The sequence below is a fragment of the Odocoileus virginianus genome, chromosome 14 (assembly GCF_023699985.2).
Source record: "Odocoileus virginianus isolate 20LAN1187 ecotype Illinois chromosome 14, Ovbor_1.2, whole genome shotgun sequence".
Taxonomy (NCBI): Eukaryota; Metazoa; Chordata; class Mammalia; order Artiodactyla; family Cervidae; genus Odocoileus; species Odocoileus virginianus.
Window position 1 is genome coordinate 58,862,252 of NC_069687.1, and position 13,946 is coordinate 58,876,197.

At 40.7% G+C, this 13,946-nt stretch overlaps 1 long non-coding RNA gene across 1 annotated transcript; it reads right to left on the minus strand.

Moving 5' to 3' along the window:
- Window positions 1-4,410: 4,410 nt before the first annotated feature.
- On the minus strand, window positions 4,411-13,267 carry LOC139038202 (uncharacterized). The gene is made up of 2 exons (XR_011491128.1): window positions 13,157-13,267; window positions 4,411-4,963 (listed from the first exon to the last, which is right to left on the minus strand). It is a non-coding gene; the product is annotated as an uncharacterized lncRNA (long non-coding RNA).
- Between the last annotated feature and the right edge of the window lie 679 nt (window positions 13,268-13,946).

Here is a 13,946-nt window from a genome sequence, read left to right on the forward strand (position 1 = left end):
CCATCGACTCTACCACAGGATCCAGAAAAGTTCTGGAGCGAAGTGTGTCCAGGCGTGGCAGAAGTGTGCTAGCACCAGGCCCTGGAAGCTAAAGAGCCACTCATAGCACTCATATGAAACCACCAGTCTTGGCAAAGGTCTACATCCCAACCAGAAAGCCTCCCAGACACTAAGAGAAGGAATTCCAATGTCATCAGTCACCTGATTCGGGGAGTGGAATATAGGAAAAGCTCTCTGGGAGAAACAAACTCCATAGTTTTTATCTTAGGTTATTAGAGATGTAGGAGATCTTAGGGGCTTCCCTGGTGGCTCAGCAGTAACACATCTGCCTGAAATGCAGGAAAGCATCTACAATGCAGGAGATGCAAGTTTGATCCCTGGGTTAGAAAGATCCTCTGGAGAAGGAAAGGGCAACCCACTCCAGTTTTCTTGCCTGGAAAATCCCACAGACGGAGAAGACTGGCTGGCTACAGTCCATGGGGTCATGAGAGTCAGCCATGACTTAGAGACTAAACCACCACCAGCAGCGGGAGATCTTTGACCTTGGCTGAAAGATAAATGATAAAGGAGAAGAAATGAGACGGGGAGAGATGCACTGAAACCTAAACGCTGTCTTTAAAAAAGGACAAAGCAGGATCAGTCAGATGAAGGGGTTGGTGTATATATCCTCAGAGACTATTGCTTATGATTTCACCATGAGGAAAAGCTTTTTGTAGAAGGAAGACTGTACTTGCCAGAGGGCAGTTTCCAGAGAGATTTTAACGTAGTTGGTATGAGAGAATGTTGCTCAAAAACTTCCCTTAAGAGGGAAGGTATTTTAACGAAGTGAGAAGGCAGAAATAAACAATTCTTACCTTAAGACATATGCCAGTGCTTAAAACTGATGCATGGAAAACACTGAGGACATATTTAATTCCGTAGATAGAATCCTCTAAATTTAGGAATTTAGAAAAAGTCAGTATTTTGGAACATGATGCTGAAAGTGGTAACTTTCAGATTGCAGTATTAGAGTAAGGACATTTGGAAAGGCCTGGAGATTTGCAAATAGATTATAAGAATCAAAAAGGCAACTGAAACACAGATTATTTAAAGGGGCTGGACCTACACTGGGGCCTGAAGGAATACTGAGACCTACAACTGTCACAATTAAATAGATCGTCACTGAAAAGAGTATGTCTAGAGACTGGCAGTTTCCTTCTAACTCTCTAGGCCTGCAACTCTGGTTGCAGCATCCTGAAGCTTAGCCCCACCAGGCAGGTTTATCTGTGGCATATGGCTGTGACTGGGTTTTAAAACATGCTCTTTGATACCTGGATATGATGCTCTATAAGAATCTTTCCACTCTTCCCTCTTCCTTCCACTCCCTTCTCCACCTGTCATTGCTTTGTTCTGGGTCCTGAAGGCTGCCCTGTTTGGTTTGCATCAGCAGAGCTCTTTATCCTCTAAATATCCGCTGGGACCCTGGAAAATACCATAGCTAGTGCTAGGTATTAGGAAAAAACCTGATTAAATTTCTCAGTCTCAGGCGAATAGGAGTTTTGTTTGGGGTGTGAGTGTATGTGCCTGTGTGTGTTTCATGACACAGCAACTTGTACTAACTTGGAAAACATTCTGAGTATATAAGACCATGTAGAGGAAAAATTCTGAACTAAGTTCTCTTCCCAAGGTTCACAGTCTCCCCCTGTCTCTGTTCACCTCTTCTTTTCAATGAATAACACTTTGGTCATGACAATCTTGGTGACTACCAGCGACCCCACGGGCTGCAGCCCACCAGGCTCCTCCGTCCATGGGACTCTCCAGGCAAGAGCACTGGAGTGGAGTGCCATAGCCTTCTCTGGACTACAATCTTAGAGAAGTTTAAATACTTAAGGTAGAAATGCTTTCCCTTTCTGAACAATGTAAAGATATTTTTGAATAAAAGAAACAGTTTTTGCAGCAAAGTGATACCATATTATCATAAAAAACTTTTAAGTGAAGATAGTAAAAATCAAATGTAAAGGTGCCCCATTTCACTCCCAATCATTACCTCAAAACTGCTCCAATTTCACACTTGGGGGTAACCACTGCTTAAATGTATTTTTAAAAAACTGAATAGAATGGTTACTGTTAGTGGGAATGTAAATTGGTACAGCCACTATGGAGAACAGTATGGAAGTTCCTTAAAAACTAAAAATAGAGTTACCATATGATTTAGCAATCCCACTCTTGAGCAGATATCTGGAAAAGACAAACTCTCTAATTCAAAACTATTTACAATAGCAAGAGTCAGACATGACCAAGCAACTAAGACTTCTCACTTTTCATATATATACAGGACTGTTGTTGAGTTGCTAAGTCATGTCCTACTCTTGTCAACACCATGGCCTGCAGCGCTCTAGGCTCCTCTGTCCATGGGATTTCCCAGGCAAGAATACTTGAGTGGGTTGCTATTTCCTTCTCCAGGGGATCTTCCCAACCTAGGCATTGAACCCAGGTCTCCTGTATTGGCAGGATTCTTTACTGCTGAGCCACCATTACTCAGCCATTAAATAAAAAAAAAGAATGAAACATTGTCATTTGCAGCAGCATGAATGGAGCTAAAGATTATCATACTAAGTTGAAATAAGTAGAAGGAGACAAATCCTATATGATATCACTTATATGTAGAATCTGAAAAGTAATACAAATGAATCTAGATACAAAACAGAAACAGACTCAAAGACATAGAAAATACACTTAAGTTTACCAAAGGGGAAAGGGAATCAGGAAGGGATAAATTAGCGGTATGGAATTAACAGAGTCACACTACTATATATAAAATAGATAAGCACCAAAGAGTCACTATATAGCACAGGGAATTATATTTGATAACCTGTAATAACCTGTAGTGGAAAATAATCTGAAAAAATATATATACAACTGAATCACTTCGATGTATACCTGAAACATACAGTATTATAAATCTTACACTTAAATTTTTTTTTAAAAAAAGGAATGAAACAAACAGAACAAATTTTCTTCAGATTTTTTTTAAGGTAAGAAAAAATCTTTTAGAGATAGCAAATCAGCCTATATTCTGCCCCTTTTTAAATGACCAGAAAGGGAAAACACCAACACAAAACTTATTCAAAGTGAGGAAGAGGCTTACAAAGCAGGCAGCAAAAAGGTAAGAGACAAGTTTAAAAAAACATTCTGAGAGAAAAGTGTACCCCTAGAGAGGAATTCAATTTGTTGGGGGGAAATTAAGAAGAGATTCAATTTTAGCAAGTTTTCAGAATCGAAACTTCCAGAGAGAAGTAGAGATAGAGTGTGGTTCACACACCATGGGAAATGGCTCACTCAGGAGGCTGTGGAGGGCTTCAGCAGAATAGTGACAGCCTCCCAGGGATGCCCAAGAAACAAAGGAGGGGGCTGGCCAAGCTTGATGGTAGGATGCTTAATTTCAAGCCCTCGGGCACAACCCATTTGGCACAGAGGCAAAGGAATGCTGGGATGGACTGAAAACAGTTGGTAATAAGAATATACTAAGCAGACAATGGAAAGCTTGATGTGAGAGAAGGGGAACATTAATGACCCCAGTGGTACACTGCTTTTTTTTTTTTTTAAACAGTTTAAGATAATGGTTATAATTAGTATGGTTAAGAAAATAAAGACCAAGGATATTTATCAAGTAAGCAGAGGTGAAAATGTTTCTGATTTTGTTGATGGTTATAACTGTTTGCAGGGTCTATTACTGATTTGTGACCAGACTTCTTGAAATTTCTTTTTTTCTTTCAAAAATAGTCACCATATTTTTGGATCATTGTTTTGGGATTAGAGTCTTAAAACCATCTTGCAATGAGAAACCGTTTAGAAAGTAAGATGCTGCACAAGCTTTCATGGGACAAATTATGGGCTTGAGCCCATTTAGGAAAGAGAGAAAAATCTTCTTTAAGGGGAAGTGAGAAGGAAAATGAGGAACAGAACTGTAAGAGAGAGGTAGGCTAGAGATGTTTATGCTCAGTAACTTTGTGCTATTGGTTTCTGAGTGTGGTGTGAAAAAAGTAATAGATGATGATTGAGTGGGAAGTGGTAAAATGGAGAGAAAAAGAGTGAATCTTCCAAAATAGGGTTAAGCTATTTTTGTTACTATGGTTGTTAGATAGTTATTAGTCACTGAACTGGGTTTTGTTTCTTTTTTTAAGTATAGAAATTATGAAGTTAAAAGAATTGTTATGGGGAGATATAACACTTGTTATTTTTTTAAGCTTCCTCTGTAGCACTTTATTCCTACTAGAGTGTGTTGATCGTTAAGCTGAAATTTGGCTTTGAAAAGTTAGCAACCAGTATTTCCCCTAATTATTCCATCGATGGAAGCTCAGTGTGGATCCTAAAGATTAGAAGAGGACTTAAGTAAGCATTTCTTCAAGCAGGCAGACTGAAGCCAGTAAGTAGCAGAAAGAGTGTTTAATAGAAAGCAGTATAAATAAAGTAGCAAAACCGTTTCCACCTCCAGTCTTCGTACTCTCTTATACACGCTTATTGGTCATATGCTAAACAAACAAACAAACAAATAACACCTACCTGCATTTCAGTCTGTTGATTATCAAGAACCCCTGCCATGGTTAGAATTCCTTTGATTGTAAGAAACATTGCTGTCACATGCTAAAGCAGGAAAAAGCCATTTGCTGATGCCTCTGGGAATCTGACTACCAGGCCAGGAACTGGGTTTGCAACTGACAACCAGAATTTTATAATGCAAATCAGTACAGGTCTAGCAATAAGTAAAAGTGTGCTGAAACTGAACACAAAGGACTCTGATCCAAATCTTGGACTCCATGACTAAGAAATTCATCTGAGCAAAGAAGCAGCCCAGCAGGAAGATGGCTCAAGATGAATGGCTTTATCCACATCCATGAGACAAGGCCCCCTTTGGATATCACAGGACTGAAGTAGTTGGTACTCCTCTTAAAAGCTTCCATTCCCAAATGGAGAAATTCACAGTCTGTAAAGAAAATAATGGCTTGTGATTTATATTTTTGGGATCTTTAGAATATTTCCAGGAGGCAATTAAGTGTTCATCCTCTCACCAGGCTCATAAACTCTTGTTCTGAGTCTTAAGCTAGATTGCAGAAATTGGTTTTAACGTTTATGATTTGATACCATGATCGTCTGTGAACACTACAAATTAGCCATGTCTGTGATGTAAAAAAATAGTCTATTCAATAATTACTGGTTCTTCCAAGAGTCCATTAGTACCCACTTAAATCTGGGCTCATGCTCACCTGTAAAAAGAGGGTAAAAAAGTGGGTTTGAACTCTAAAGAATTTCACAGTTCAGTATAGGTAACCCAATGCAAGCTCTTTTCCATAAGCACCAGATCTAATTGCTGAGTTACAGGTATCATACTCCCAGTGGGGCTTACTGTGAATTCTTGGGATAGCAACATCAAGAAAAATCATGTTCTGTTTCTAATTGGAGACAGAAGGAGGATAAACTATATTTCTTTGATGAGAAAATGGGATTTTCCTTCAAAAGCTCATGGGGAAATTTTTGGCTTACATGATTTTGCTGCCATAACCACAGAGATAGAATGTCCTCAAGTATAAGAAATCAATTTCTAGTTGTCAGACTCTGTACCAACCCAGGGGTCATTTTCTTTTTTTGGCTAGTTTTGCTGTTAATGTTTATTTGCTAAGTCATATCCTATTTTTTTGCAACCCCATAGACTGTAACCCACCAAGCTCCTCTGTACATGGGAGTCTTCAGGAAAAAATACTAGAGTGGGTTGCCATTTCCTCCTGCAGGGGATCTTCCCGACCTAGGGATTGAACCTGTGTCTCCTGCATTGCAGGTGGATTCCTTACTACCGAGCCACATGGGAAGCCCTGCCTTTGTCCACAGATAATGTTTCTCTCTCAAGCATCCTTTACTCAAATAAGTAACAGAAAAATCTCCATGGTAGCCTGAGGGGCATTCCTACACTTGAGTACAAGAGGAGTTTCCAAAAAGCAAATGAAGTTCTGGGATAGGAAGCTCAGTGAAAATCAAGTCAATTTTTTGGTTTTTTTGGCAAGGAGGGGCCAGAAACAATGACTTTATTTGGAAAGCCAGAAGATGGAGAAGATGGTAGACTAGCGTCCCAAAGAACCATCTTGCCCAGGTTTGGATGCTAGTTTTTTTTTTTTAATAGAACAGAGAGGGGGAGGTGAGGAGGTCAAGTAAAAAAGATATAAGTTGTTGCAGAAAATCAAGTCAATCTTGATTAAAAATCACCACTTAAACAAGCGGGACTCTAATATAGATAACTGCATGGAGTTTCACTTCTGTTATAAGAAGCCATGTGGTTGTCTATTAAATATTTTTTTGCATTAAGTTCAACTCTGACTTTTGGTTTCTGGGACATTTTGAACTAGGCAGAAGCTTAAAGGAGGTAGCTTACAAGGAAATCATTTCCTTTCGCAGTATAAATAACCCAACGGGTGGTGTGTTGGCTTATGGCCATACCCACTTGTAAAGGTCTAAGCCAAGATGTGCTCTTTCCTGGACTAAGATTTTTCCAGAACCACATTTAGGAGCAACTGTATCCTTCCCTTATTAAGGCTTGAGCTATAGAAGGAGGAATGGAAAAGTAGGAAGCTTGTCTGTCAACAGGGTCACAAAGGTGCTTGGTCAGCCATTCGGAGTTGAAAGGCCGCGGCACACCTGCATCAGGAGCTTCCTGCCTTACCTTGACGGTACAAGAGCCACATACTTGGACAACACTGAATATGAATGGACCATCCAGCCTTTTAGATTCCCTTGCAGGTCACATATCAGGCATCAGATGATGACAAAAATAGTTTTTCGAGGCAAAAATATTCACCCCACTTTTTAGTCTCTGGTGCCTAAAATACTAGCAGGAAAGATTTTTATCTCTGTGTTGAAGAACTGAGTTCATAAGTCATAGGTTTAGGATTGTGTCATTGTGTTACTGTGGCAAGGCACTTAACCTCTTTGAATCTCATGTCTTATCTGTAAAACCTGATAAATATTACATAATTTATCACTGAAAGGACTGAATTTTATAGTATGTAAAATTATTTTAAAAGTTTTTCTTTGTCAATGTATTAGGAGATTGATTATTTTCTATTTTATCATTTTATATAGATGACTGGTTATTTTAATTTGAACAGATTACCAGATGTTTCTGGTAACATTTCAACATGTTACCAGAAAAAAATCATGAAACTCAATTCTAAAGCCCCTGCTTTGACCAGCTCAAGAAAAATCATGAGAAAATATTTATAGATAATCTGTTGTATGTCAGATGTTCTGCTAAGGTAGCTGACTTTATTTATCAAGAAACTTAAACAATCCTGTTGAGTCTTTTTTCCATTTTTAGAGTAAAGAAAGTTAAGGCTCACAAAAGTCAAATAGGTTTTTAGCAGTGAGTTAATGTCCCTGTTCTCATAAAATGAAGTGAATAATACATCTCAAGGCTTCACTAAGGATTATTCATTTAATAAAAGTGTTCTTCCAAAACAATCTGATAAAAAATGTCACCTTGCAGGTTGATGTGAAGATTAATCAGTTGCTTTCCAACTTTGAAAATTATCGTTGGTATTTGTTAAAAATGCAGATTCTCAGAATTCCTTCAGAAGATAATGTGTATTAACTAAATTTGTAAATGTAAAGAGTTGTATACATATAAACAATCACTCTTATCATCCTGGGCATTTGTGGAAGGGTTAACACTTCTAGTAGTTAATCAGCCTGTTACACATCAGGAAAAGGAGTGGGGTTAAAGAAATTGACATTCATCGAGTATCTAATATGGTCTAGGCCTATTAAATACTTTATGTTATTTATTTATATGAGGTGGATATTAGTATTCCCATTTTACAAATGAGGAAATTGAGGCTGAGAAGTGAAAAGTCTGGTTCACCATTAAACAGCAGGGTCTGTGAACCTACCTTACTTGCTTCCAAAGGCCAAACACTAGACTAGAATCACATTACTGATAGATAAGGATACTTTCTAAGTAACGGTAAGCAGAGATGAGGCCTGCAGAGGAGGAAGGATACAAATATGAGGTGTTCAAAATGTGGTTTCCAGGTTGGCAGCTTAGCATCACCCTGAGAACTTGTCAGAAGTGTAAACTCCTGGGCCTAGCCCTAGCCTTCTGGATCAGAAACTCTGGAAGTGGGCCCCAGAAACTTAGCTCTAACAGGTCCTGCCGGAGATTCTGAAGCACTCTCACGTCTGACCACCTCTTCGGTAGACCCGAGGCTCTAAGTCTGAGTGTGTGTCTGTGTGTGTCGGTGATGTGGGAAGACTCTGGGAGGGTGGGGAGGAGGGGTGGCCTGAGGTAGGAGGTGCCCTATGGAGGGCTAAGGTAACTGAAGCAGAGGCGGGCAGCCTGGCCACCCTCCCCTTCTCTCCCAACTTGCTGTCTTAGTCTCACTGTGAAGCCCCAGGTACACTATGTACCCCATTCCTCAGAATGAAATGGTGTCAGGAGAGTCTTCAATAAATCAAAGGATCTCCTGAAGATCTGAGCTAATCATTCATTCAGTTTATACAGGTGGCTAGAGATTTAGGGCAAGTTCAGCAGGAACATCTTCAACCATATATCAGAAGGATCTCATGATGAATGGAAACAGAAAATGTGCATTAAAAACTGTTCCTCTTTTCTTTTTACTTTTACCTCACCTCCCTTCACCCGACACCCCGAAAACACTACCTGGCCATCACTGGAACTGCCTTGCTCCTTTTCAAATTAAAAAGGAAATTCCTCTCAAAAATTTTGTTGAGATTTAAAACAGGAGAGAATAGAAATCAGTAACTAAATAGCAGAAGGTTTAAAAGAGAATTAGAAAGTAAATATCCTTAAGAATGGAATGACTGAAATGCAATTTTTAACTGTGCTAGGTCATGGGCGTCAATCAACCATAGGAACATAAAAGACTTTAGAAAATTACTAAGTGTAGCAGAAATGGATTCTTTCCATTAATTGCTTAGTATTTTAAAAATATGAATTTTGCCACAGAGTCCAAAATTCTGTTCTGTATATCTGTGTCTCTTTTTCTGTTTTGCTTATAGGGTTATCGTTACCATCTTTCTAAATTCCTTATATATGCGTTAGTATACTGTACTGGTCTTTATCTTTCTGGCTTACTTCACTCTGTATAATGGGCTCCAGTTTCATCCATCTCATTAGAACTGATTCAAATGAATTCTTTTTAATGGCTGAGTAATATTCCATGGTGTATATGTACCACAGCTTCCTTATCCATTCATCTGCTGATGGGCATCTAGGTTGCTTCCATGTCCTGGCTATTATAAACAGTGCTGTGATTAACATTGGGGTGCACGTGTCTCTTTCAGATCTGGTTTCCTCAGTGTGTATGCCCAGAAGAAGGCGAGGGTGGGATGTTTCGAGAGAACAGCATCAAAACATGTATATTATCTAGGGTGAAACAGATCACCAGACCAGGCTGGGTGCATGAGACAAGTGCTCGGGCCTGGTGCACTGGGAAGACCCAGAGGAATCGGGTGGAGAGGGAGGTGGGAGGGGGGATCGGGATGGGGAATACGTGTAAATCCATGGCTGATTCATGTCAATGTATGACAAAAACCACTACAATATTGTAAAGTAATTAGCCTCCAACTAATAAAAATAAATGGAAAAAATAAATATCTGAAAAAAAATATGAATTTTGAACAAGCAAATATACTTACATGGTTCAAAATTGGAAAGATTTGAAAGGGCACACATTGCTTCATTCTACTTAACTTTGTCATCTATCAGCGGTTTCTTGCTGTTAAAGACAGACAGGGACAAGGTGAACTGGTGCTTCTGGTGAACACACTTGGGCTGGGTGGCCTAAGAAGAAGAGCTACCTTATGCCTTTGCAGGCCCAGAAACAGCCCTTTATTTCTCCAGGACTTGTTCCAGCTCAGCAGGACTCTCAGACAAAATTTATAAGCACCCATTTTAAACAAGAAGCAAGTGCCCATTTTTAAACAAGAAGCAACAGAACCAGACATGGAACAACGAACTGGTTCAAAATTGGGAAAGGTGTACGTCAAGGCTGTATATTGTCACCCTGCTTATTTAACTTATATAAAGTACATTGTGAGAAATGCCGGGCTGGATGAGGCACAAGCTGGAATCAAGATTGCCGGGAGAAATATCAATAACCTCAGATATGCAGATGATACCACCCTTATGGTAGAAAGCCAAGAGGACCTAAAGAGCTTCTTGATGAAGGTGAATGAGGACAGTGAAAAAACTGGCCTGAAACTTAACATTCAAAAAACTAAGATCATGGCATTTGGTCCCATCACTTCATGGCAAATAGATGGGGAAACAATGGAAACAGTGAAAGACTATTTTCTTGGGCTACAAAATCACTGCAGATGGTAACTAAAGTCATGAAATTAAAAGATGCTTGCTCCTCAGAAGAAAAGCTATTACAAACCTAGACAGCATATTCAAAAGCAGAAATATTACTTTACCAACAAAGGTCTGTATAGTCAAAGCTATGATTTTTCCAGTAGTCATTATGGATGTGAGAATTGGACCATAAAGAAGGCTATGCACTGAAGAACCAATGCTTTTGAACTGTGGTGGTGTTGGAGAAGACTCTTGAGAGTCCCTTGGACTGCAAGGAGATCAAACCAGTCAATCCTAAAGGAAATCAGCCCTGAATATTCATTGGAAGGACTGATGTTGAAGTGGAAACTCCAATACTTTGGCCACCTGATGCAAAGAGCTGACTCATTGGAAAAGACCCTGAAGCTGGGAAAGATTGAGGGCAGGAGGAGAAGGGGACGACAGAGGATGAGATGGTTGGATGGCATCACTGACTCGATGGACGTGAGTTTGAGCAACTCCGGGAGTTGGTGATGGACAGGGAAGCTTGTAGTTCTGCAATCCATGGGGTTACAAAGAGTTGAACACGACAACAAATTTTAAACAAAACCTAAAGAGTCAAGTGGGCTCCTGTTGTCTGATGAATTCCAACTCTTTTCTAGATAAATAAGTGGACATGGGAAACCAAATCACTCTCAGAGGGCTGGTGTTGTTCAGTCACTAAGTCACGTCTGACTCTTTGGGACCCCGTGGCCTGCAGCACACCAGGCTCCTCTGTCCTCCACTGTCTCCCAGAGTTTCCTCAGATCCATGTCCCCTGAGTTGGTGATGCTGTCTAACCCTCTCATTCTCGGCTGCCCCCTTCTCTTTTTGCCTTCCATCTTCCCCAGCATTAGAGAGTACTTGGTAAAAACACAGCTGGAGACATCAGGCGTGGGCATTATTGATTTTTGTTAGCTTCTCATAACTTCCGGTAGGGAAACTTTTACTTTTATGGTTGCATTTTTGCTGTATAGTTCTTACTTATGCTTGTCATGTGCCAAGCACTTTACTCCTGTTACCACACTCAATTCTCACACAATACTGTGTGGTCTTAACCGTATGTGACAGATAAAGCAACTGAGGCTTAGAATGTTAAACAACTTTGCCAAGGTCACACAAAACTCCTAAACAGTCCACTCGCTTTTTCTGATCTTTAGGCAGATCCTTCAGTTAACAGATTCACTCTCCTCACAGGCTAAAGAAACTTGGGGTGACAGTTCTCTTACTACATCCCGGTCCTAATAACACCCCCTCCTTTTTTGGCACCCACTCACACATGTGTCCAGGACCCCTGACTCCTTGGCTGGCAGAGATGCAGGTGTCAAGGGGCTCCCACCTGGTGCCCCCGTCTAAGGGTGAAAAAGACTTAATAACTAATTTTTACAATGCAGGATGTTTTCACAGAAACTAGGAGTATCAAACTCAAAGGGTGCAGGAAATGGTTATGATGGTTAACGCTCACTGAGTACTTACCACATGCCAGGAACTGGCCTAATTTATTTTACCCTTATTTAATCATCTCAACAGTCCCCTGAGGGAGAGACTATTATTATGCCATCTTACTGAGGAGAAAACATTCACAGATCGGTTATGTAACTGGCCCCAATGACACATGGTTATAATGGAAGTTAAACATTACCGTGATGTGTTTTTTTAGTTCAATTCAGAGGACAACATACTCAAGTCTTGTGGCACCTTGCCAGGATGCTTAAGAGCTAACTGTGCTGTTACAGCTAATGCCTGGTGACGTGGTAACTAGCGGAGTGTCTGTGAAGAAAGAATAATGTATGAAGGTACCCTAGAAACTGCCTTAATTTTTAACCATGTGGTCACATAAGTCTTGAGGGAGAGGCTGGGGAGAAGAGACTTGATGTGGTATAGATATGTCATTTTTCAAAACTGATATGCATTCTATTTCGCATGCCTTGTGCCTGGCTTCACTTTTCACTCCCTGCTCTGGCCACCCAGCCTTTCCACTGGGAAAAGCCCTGATTTGCAGTTGTCCAAAGACTATACCTTCCAATCAGCCAGTCTGCTGCCCAGCGTGTAAAGTCACAAGGGAAACTAGTATGAATGACTCAGCTTGACCCATAACTGCCACTAGAAAAATAACCCACACCAAGACTCACAGGCTCTGATTTCCTGGTGTCTAAAGAGCAGTTATCATCTCACTGATCCTAAAGGAATCCCCTCCAGAGAGGGGATTTCACAGAAGCTCCTAGATGTGCAAGATGAACAAGAACTCACTTTGCACATGGGTGGGACTTGTGGGGAAAGAGAACTCGGGGCATTTCAGAAGAGGGCTGGTCTGGACTGGAGTGTGGACTGGGAAGGGAAGATAGAAAAGGTCTCTTCTGTGAGAAGCTTTATGATCTGTTCTTGGAGAGGCACTGAGGGGCATGAGTTGGGGAAGGGAGTCAGGTGAGTAGCAGCCTCTTACGATGGTTGTCAAGCTCTCATTTTCCTCCTGGGAGAACTGACACTGAATCACAGCTGCTGTGGATGGGCTCCCAGCTGCCGCATCTGAATCCCATGACCCTGTTCTTGACTACAGTGGATTGGTGCAGGGGACCCCCGACCTACATGCAGCCAATCAGATTTGTCTCTAGGAATTTGGGAGTCTGAACTGAGGAGCATAGATATGAGGATCCATGCTGTTGAGCTAGGGTGGTGGCCTGGAGCTGTTGCTCATGTGTATGACTGATCTGCTTTGGACCCAACCACCTTCAAGCTGATTGTTCAACTCCTACTGGGGTTTTCTGATTCATTCATTTGTTCAATCAAACATTCACTTACGTTTAAGTTATCTTGGGTTGATTTCTGTGATTTGGGATTGGAAGCACCTTCTGTAAGGTCATCAGAAAGCCAGCAAACACCTCTTCAGGCTTCAGTGCTGTCTGAAGGAAACGCATTTTCCTAAGTAAGACTGACAAGTTAGTTAGCTGCAAATTAAGGCTCCCTTGAAGTCTGAGACTACCTGAGAGTGGAAATCAAGAATAGTGGTCCCACCCTCCACTGCCAGTCTCTTAAATCATTTAAATTATATTTCAGGAGACAAGATTAAGGTCTAACTGTGCTGACTCCAGCCTGGGGTGACTGAGAAAGCTGATGATGGTTAAGATTTCTAGAACATTCTACTGGCTGCTAAGCCAGATTTATTACATCAGCATAGCTACAGAATATCTAGGACCCAGGAAATGTGCATTTTAAATAAGCACTCTTGTTAAGTTTTCTGTTTCTTTTCTTTTTTAGATTACACACATACACACACACACACATCAGTTATCTTGGGTAATTCCAATTTTTAAAAAAACATTTAATAACCATTAGTTCACTATATTAGATTTTGGGGACTACCTAAACAAGTTACCGAGAAGGCAATGGCAACCACTCCAGTACTCTTGCCTGGAAAATCCCACGGGCAGAGGAGCCTGGTAGGCTGCAGTCCATGGGGTCGTGAAGAGTCGGACATGACTGAGCTGCTTCAGTTTCACTTTTAACTTTCATGCATTGGAGAAGGAAATGGCAGCCCACTACAGTGTTCTTGCCTGGAGAATCCCAGGGATGGCAGAGCCTGCTGGGCTGC